The sequence below is a fragment of the Nicotiana attenuata genome, unplaced genomic scaffold, assembly GCF_001879085.1.
Source record: "Nicotiana attenuata strain UT unplaced genomic scaffold, NIATTr2, whole genome shotgun sequence".
NCBI classification, from domain to species: domain Eukaryota; kingdom Viridiplantae; phylum Streptophyta; class Magnoliopsida; order Solanales; family Solanaceae; genus Nicotiana; species Nicotiana attenuata.
In genome coordinates, this window is record NW_017671771.1 from 221,137 (window position 1) to 230,381 (window position 9,245).

Genomic DNA, 9,245 nt, shown 5'->3' on the forward strand with positions numbered 1-9,245 from the left:
TTTTTCCAGTTAATTACGCCGTATGATGGCGTGGTCCTATCATAGACTGCAAAAAATTTACATCAAAATGAGGGGGGACCCTATGTTCTTACTCCCCGTGAAGATCTACCACTATACTTTCTCCATTCCAAGTTAATTGACTTTTCAAATATCAAGAAGGAATTAATTTTTTTTTTTTAAAATTGTCCTTGGAGTAAAGAATCTTGAGGTATATATTTATTATCCGTTCCCTTTTACTTGACATGTATACTAAAAATAGATTTTTATTTTTACTTGTCACTTTACGCATATCAAGAGAAGACAAAAAAAATTTTCACTTATACCCACTTTATTTGTTACTCATTTCAAATCATTATTTCAAATCCAATAAAATATATATGCATCAATTAATATAGGTATCATGGTAAATTATGCATTTCATTTAGTATTTCTTAAGGAGCATGAAAAGTGAACGGAGGGAGTATATTTCTAATGAACAAAGTAAGATTAACATGGTCAATTTTAATGTTAATTAATGTTAAAAGGTAAATTCTTTAATATGTGTGAAAACTGTTAAAAAGATCAATTAAAGTGGACCGGAGGGAATACTAGTTATAGCAGGGAGATACATCAGAATATACCAGCTACTCTAGCTTGATCCAAATACAAAAAATGCAGCTATATTACAGATTACCCAAGCTAAACTATACTTTTATTTCCAGAAATACATTCTTTTGCTGTCTATGCCTGAAGGAAATCATTTGAACAAAATCCAGCTTATATGGACCTTTAGCTGCAACAGGTAACTCATTGAAGGATGAGGTACTCAAATCATCATTTCCAATACTCCATTTAGCTAAAGCATTTCCTACTTGGTTAGCTTCTTGAAAACGGTGGCACACTTCACAATTCACCTGGTTAATGAGATTTTGAATATGTTTGATGGTGCTTCTCATATGCCAAGGGGTTCTTCCTCTGATCATATCAATTACTCCCCATTGCAATTTAGATGATCTTGTTTGACTTAGCACAAACTTTAAAAGAAAAAAGAAACTTTTGAAACATGCGGTGCTAAAAATTTAAGGGGTCATGATATTTATGTGGCTATAAAAGCTTCTCATTAAGGGTAAAATAGGTAAAGTAAGAAATTTAAAGTTAAACTGTTTCTAAATATAGATGTATCATTCTTTTTGGAACAGACTAATAAAGAAAGTGTCATTTAAATGGAAACATTGTGTGCCTCACACAAGTGACATTAGTTGTGTGAGGATTGTGGACCCCAATCTTACACTTCTGGGTCCACAAAAATTTGGGTCCACAAACTGTGAGACAAAAAAGATGCCTCATACAAGTAGTGTCAGTTGTATGAGACACAAAATAAAAAATTTCGAAACAAAGGGAGTACTAATAAGGAGTCACACTCAAGGATAATGTTGTTAAGGTTTATTTTGAATACACCTAATTCCAGCTAACTCTTCCAACACAAAATGCAAAGGCCATGATAATCTTCCCTGAATGATCCCTACAAATACCATCAATACTTGCTAACCCATCCATGTTTTAGCTACCATCAGTATTAATTTTGCACTATTAAAAAGGTGGCTTCTCCCATTTAACAGCTATACTGAGACAATTCTAGGAACTAGATTAAGCATTTGTTGGCAGATATCTTCCCATCTATATGCCCATTCACCCCTGCTCTTGAACTTAGACAAAATCCATCTAAGATAAGTTATAATATGATAAAATAACCCTCTTCACATAAATTTTGGATGCTCCCATATTTATAAGCACATATAGCCTTCCAAATCTCCCAACAAATGACCACAGGAGTAACCGGTAGAATAATTTGGTGAATACTATTCTTAGGCTTCAAATTTCACCATCTCTGAAATAATATTCTTATAGGAACATCATCCCATCTAACACCTAAATGATTTCCAAACAGAGTTCAAATATGCGCAGCTACCTGACCACTAACAAAAGAACGGCAAAGGGCCAAATATATCCCTTGTACTATGAGAAAAGGTTTAAATATATCTTCGTTATACTTTGGGTTCAAATCAATCCCTGTCGTAATATTATTGGTTCAAATATACCCCTCTTCTGTTAAGTTTGTCCAAGGTAGACATCCAATCCTACGTAGCATTGATATTTGATGAGGTGGACGTGTCACGACCCCAATTTCCCCCCCGTAGGATGTCGTGATTGCACCTACTCTTAGGGACTAGCCTAACACTTACTGAATTAATGGCAAAGTCAACCAAAAACTATTAAACATGAAACATAAATTTTCTATGCAAGCCAACAATCCCAAATTCGGTAGTACAAGCCATAAGCTCTACTGAGTTTAGTAAGAAAATCTTCTAAGTACAACTGTTCCGGAATATAAATAAGCACTGCAAGTACAATATCAGAAGGTGACTCCGAGGCCTTCGAACACGATGGCAAGTTTATATTGAGTCTCCACAGCAAAACCCGAAATGCTAGCCAATGACCAACCAACTCTGTTGTACTTGAATCTACACAAAATGTGCAGAAAGCGTAGCATGAGTACACCACAGCGGTACTCAGTAAGTATCAAGACTAAACTCGGTGGAGTAGTGACGAGGTACAATCAAGACACTCACTAGTCAAAATAACCTGTGCAGTATAGAGTATACAACTAATAATGGAAAGCATGAATCAGTAAATAGCAACAAAAACAACATGTGCATATAAGCAGTATAGCAATGAGAATACCGGGAAAACATCATTAAAACCATATAAGGAACATAAGGACAACCAATTAATCAAGCCTTTCTAACACAAGTTTTCACAACAAAGTCACTGTCCGGTACCTCATCTCATAGTCACAATCACGGGTCTCAACCCACCATCATATACTCACGGCACCTCGTGCCCACTTCTCAAATCACAACTGCACGGACAACTCACGTGCCAACAATATCAAATCACTACAACAAATGTGATATTTAGCTACGAAATTATTAGCTACAACACAAAATTCGTCATTAATTGTTCATTTTTGTGACAAAAAATATAATTCGTCTTTAAATACATGAACCACATGCTTTCAGTGACGAAACACAAAATTTCGTAGCGAAGTTTCGTCCACTAAAATTTTCCCAAAAAATGAGTTGGCGCCATTTATTGAGTAATATTAGCGACAAATTTAAAGTTATCAGTGACACATTATGTTGTCACTAATGATGTACCCAATTAGTGACAAACCATTATTTGTCTTAGAATTAGGTAACTTTTGGACAAAAAGGTTTCGTCACAAAAAATATGTTGTTACAATAGCGACGAATTAGAATTAGTAGCTAAAAATTGTAAACTTTAGCCATAAAATTTTACATTTAATTGTGACCTTCATTTTTGTCACTAATAGTGCAAACAATTAGTGACAATTATTGTACTGTCTCTAATTAACCTACAATTTAGTTACAACAAAATTGTCTCACAAAATATACAATTTTAAATGGCGACGACATAACTTTGCAGTTGAATCATGCGATTACTTGTGACGAAAAAATACTGCACTTCTTACAATATTTTCTAGTCTTGGTTATTTTTTCCATGCAAATTTATTGTACAACTAGTTTATACGATATTAAAAGTACGAAGACCTTTAGCGAAATGTCATTCGCCTTTTTTACCTTATAAATAAATTTCACACTCGATAAAATAATGATTTATTATTTTCCTAGTATTTAGAACTTTAATAATTTTTCTAGTATTTAGGGCTTCTCTGATTTTTAAGACTTTAATTATTTTTCTAATATTTAGGACTTATAAATTTACTACACTTTGTGTATTAGTTTTTTCTTATTTGATTTATATAACATATACGAAATTTATAAAAGAAATCGTGTTTCTAGGTTTAGAAGCTTAAAAAACCATCGCAAATTCACATAATCAGTACTTCCAAGACATTAATGTCACGACCCAAAATCCACTAAGGGTCGTGATGGCGCCAGACATCGTTGTCAGGCAAGCCAACCAAAATACTTAATTAAATTCTTGTTTAAATAATTTCCGAAACCACTTCTTTTATACGTTTAAACAATACATAATAAATTCCACTAAATAAATAATGAAATATTTGACAGCTTTTTTAAAGTTTCTAAATAAACCCATAGACATCCCCAGAACCCGGTGTCACGAGTTCATGAGCTATTTCTCAGAAACAATACAATACAACATCCGTCCGGAATACAAATGGACAGAAAGTAAATACAATATACTGGAAGGGACTATACTAGCTGCAGGCCGCCTCGAGTGATGCAACTCACCTAGTCCCAGTATCATCCATGCTGCTACGCCCAGTAGGCCACTAGTAGTACATGTGCCTGTGCAACAAAAATGCACAAAAGTGTAGTATGAGTACAAAAAATAACGTGTACTCAGTAAGTATCCCGCCTAATCTCGAAGAAGTAGAGACGAGATGGCAACTTCGACACTTACTAGAGGTCCAGTAATGTTATTGTTAATGCGATGACTCACGAATTTATTAAGAACCACACTAGATTCAAGTAAATTACTAAACAGGTACAAGTTCCTCTTTATTAAAAGTCTCTGGATCCATTAATTAGCAAATCTTCTCAAGTAGGGAGAGCAGATATTAGTATCAACAAATACCAAAGCAAGCAATACAAGCAGGCGCAACTCATGCCGAGGTCGTACGGCCCGATCCAACATAAATGTAAAATGTGCACTGCCGAGGGTCGAACGGCACGAACCATAGATGCATCTATTACCCCGCTCGCGAACCATACATGCGACGCAGTCAAATTTAAATAAGCAATCATCCTGCTCGCGAACCTTACATGCGACGCAGGTACACATAGAAATACATGCTCAAACAGCAGATTAAGAAGTTATCGAGGAACATTTATCCAAATGAAAGCCAATTCTTTTTAACGATTTAAGAAAATGAAGTTTAATCCTTTTAGAAATTCATTTACCAATTCGATAGGATTTAAGCAATTCAACTGTAACCAACATTACAATTATTCCAAGTACAACATGCTTTTGGGTCCTAGACTACCCGGACAATAACATAATAGTAGCTACGCACGGACTCTCGTCACTTCGTGTGTACGTAGCCCCCACAAATAGGAGCACATAACCAATTAACTCACCTATGGGGACAATTCCCTCTTACAAGGTTAGAAAGGAGACTCACCTCGCTCCGAAGATCCATAACCTGCATTCCACGCCCTTCTGAAAACTAAAATTGATGCACAACGCTCCAAAACTAGCCAATAGTTATGCAAATCCATTAATATACGATAAACTACTCATATTAATCCAATTTATAACAACTCCTAACCCCGATCAAAAAGTTGACAAAAATGCCCTCGGGCCCACGTGCCTGGATTTCCAAAATTTTTGAAGAATAGGTTTACCCATAGCCTCACTAACTCAAATATATACTTTTCTCCTAATTCCGTACCCAAAATCGTGGTCAAATTCCAAGAATATAAATTTCTAGGTCTTTCTACCAAAACCCCAAATTTCTACCAATTTACATGCTAAAATCTATACATAATCGATGTATATAACTCAAGATGGATGGGATTAGCTTACCTTATCGTTGATGATGAAAAATCCCACTTGAAGCTCTCCAAAATCGCCCACACCAAAGGAAAAATAGGGGCAAATGACCAAACCCCCGATTTTTAAAGAACCAGTCTGTCTCCAGCAGTTTCCGCACCTGCGGTCGCTTGCCGCTTATGCGGTTCCGCATGTGCAAGAATAATAGCAGCTTCTGCGGTCCCGAGCTCCCCAGTCCAAATCCACTTCTGCGCCCTCTCATCCGCAGATGCGGTCCCGCATCTGCGGTGAAATTACCGCATCTGCGGTCCCAGCTGGCCTGCCCTTTCCTCTTCTGCGACTGAACCGCCGCAGGGGCGGTCCCGCTTCTGCGGCTGCTTGACCGCATCTGCGGTCCCTTCCCTCCTGATCCAAACCGCATCTGCGGCTCCTCTGGCCGCTTCTGCGGCTCCGCACCTGCGGCCAAACCCTCGCAGGTGCGGTCATACCAGATACCAGCAACTTTAGCCTTTTGCAAAATTCCATTTTCGATCCGTTAACCACCCGGAATCCACCCGAGGCCCCCGGGACCCCAACCAATCCCAAAGCACATTACGGACTTGCTCGAGGCCTCAAATCATATCAAACAACGCTAAAACCACGAATTGACCTCCAATCCAAGCTTTATGAACTTTAGAATTTCAAACTTCTACTTTTGATGTTTAGACCTATCAAATCACGTCCGATTGACTTCAAATTTTGCACGCAAGTCATATTCGACATTACGGACCTACTCCATCTTCCGGAATCGGATTCCGACCCCGATATCAAAAAGTCCACTTCCGGTCAAACTCCTCAAAAACCTTCAGATTTCTATCTTTAGCCAAATGGCTCCAAAATGCTCCACGGACATCCGAATTCACTTCTGATCGCGCTCCCAGCTCTAGAATCACCATACGGAGCTACTCCCAGACTCGAAATCCCAAACGGATATTGATAACACTGAAATGCACTTCGACCCAAACTTATGAAATTTCTTCCAAAATGCTAACTTCCACAATATGCGCCAAAACGCTCCCGGGTCATCCAAAACCCGACCCGGACATACGCCCAAGTCCGAAATCATCATACGAACCTGCTGGAACCTTCGAATCCTGATTCTGAGGTCGTTTACTCAAAATTCCAATCTTAGCTAATTCTTTCAACTTAAAGCTTCTGAAATGAGAATTTCCTCTCCAAGTCAACTCCGAACTTCCCGAAATTTAATTCTGACCACGCGTACAAGTCACAATGCCTGAATTGAAGTTGCTCATGGCCTCGAACTGCTGAACGGCGCGCTGGGGCTCAAAACGACCGGTAGGGTCGTTACATCCTCTCCCACTTAAACATACGTTCGTCCTCGAACGTGCTAGGAACTGTGCTGGGGTTGTCTGGAATCACTGCTTAATACCTCGTGCACTTACCCGTGCCACCACAATTCAGTTGGGCACAGTAGCTCGATCAAACCTAAAGATAACCTCTTTCATTTAGGCAAATAAGCCTTGTAGCCCAGTTTCAACATCCGAAATTCTCTGCCAAGCCTGTTCCAACATACGCTCACCGTATCAATAACTACACGTAGCACCCAAAACTCAACTGCATACCTTAGCTAAATTCATAGGACCACAATAGCATCTTCTGATCGAATAAATCGAAATTCCACGAATCTGATGCTCCCATTGCACCTCATGACCTACATAGGTCTTACTCTAACTCTTACAATACCGCCAAGACGGAAAAGGTGTGTAGAAATTCATAACCAACTATCAAACCAACAATTCATCAGGCATATACTCCAGATAAGAACCATCACCTCATTCTGAACCAAATAATGGTATTTGCTCCTTAGTATACTTCACATATTCAGATTGCACTGATCCTAAGTCCAATGATCTCGTCTTACCCAGTACGAACTGCTCAGGCAATAGCCACCCCCCGACATGGTCACAAAGTCTCATATGATACCACAACGTGCCAATAGGCTACCAATTCGAACGTGATACAATAGGAAAACGACTCTGAAAAGGAAATCCAATTACCCCGCTCGTGAATCATGCATGCGACGCGGGCACACAGCTAATATAAGTTCCTCTCAGGAAAGGAGGAAACAACACACATAAAAATAGATACGGGAAACTGTACTCAACATCACACTGTTGTGGCGCGCAACCCGATCCAAATAACAAAACACTCACCTAAGGAGATGCACATCGAGCTTAATTGCTCATTACGATAAAGTACCGAATATCGGTCATAAGCACGCTAAGTGCATAATACCACCCCTGAGGGAACATATAGCGCTATAAGCTACAGAACTCAAGCACAACTGAGGTGAGATATACGATCTGAATCCTAAGAGCCATTTTGCTCATATAACATCATCTCTACGCGGAACCTCAACACATAAGCAATTCACCAACCCGTCTCACAACTCACACGGCGCAATATATCATTACATGAAATAACTGACGACGAAATAACATCCTGACTATTCTTCCATAGAGAGCGCATTATTGAAATGAACACATCTGGCCTAATATAGAGCCCATATTCATATTTGAATTCATCCACAGACCTCAAGCCGATTCTGATCGCACTGAACTAGGCTAAAAACCTTTCAAAGGTCCATAATAACTCCTCTTTCACTTATAACACATGAGAACAACTATCATAACCGAAGTAATCATTCACAGTCCACAACCCCAATAAACCGAGTGCCCTCCAGGCATAAATTCTTAATTTAACGACATCACTACAATTTCACACTTGATTTAACTCTTCAGTCGATCAAGTGGCTTCATGCCACACTAATACAACCTTTCCGTGGGCACGCTCCCACAACCTTCCGTAGCAGATCACAGATTTGTACATCCAACTCACCGGCCGCGCTAACGCTAAAAAGCGATCAAAAATCCTTAACCAGGATGCAAAGCCTTTTTTTCACCAACACAGATCTCAGGTGGCGCTGAAGACATACCAACTTACTTTAAACATCAAAACTACTTTCTTGCTCATCCGAGCTCGTGACATCCCTGTCAACATCGAACTGAAATCTTGATCCCCACTTCAACTTCCATGCCCCTCACTGCACCCAACACGCCAATATACAATAGAACACGATTTTCATCATGACTCCGGAACCACTAATAGTTTAACACTCCATCATATAAAAACTTTTCACTTAACTCACTTTAGGAGAACCATAGCAACACACAGGTAAATTCTCATAACCTTAGAATATGCAAACCTCTAAGTAGTGGTCTGAGCCACCATAGCCCTTCCGGGATCCGCCTACACCTGGCAGGCCACAACAGTGGGATACTTTTGAATAACATCAGTTACGGCGACCGACAAGCCTCACATGTACCGCCGCAAATCACTTGCATAACTCAATCGCGCTGAAGGAACTGATCACTGCCACCCACATGCCGATTCAACTATGGCTAATCAATCTATCTTCTTCTAATTTATCCTTGATTGCCTTAGAAATAACAATAACTTCATTCAACACATAACATACTCCATCCGCACTCATCCCGAGTGACCTTGAGTCACGAGACCATGCTGTCTCAAATCCCACGAACCATTTCATACCCCCCAAATACTACACTGCAAGTCAAAACATCATAGAGCCTTATGGGCACCTCCTTATAAGCTGCTACAAGGCTTTATCTTAACTGTATCCA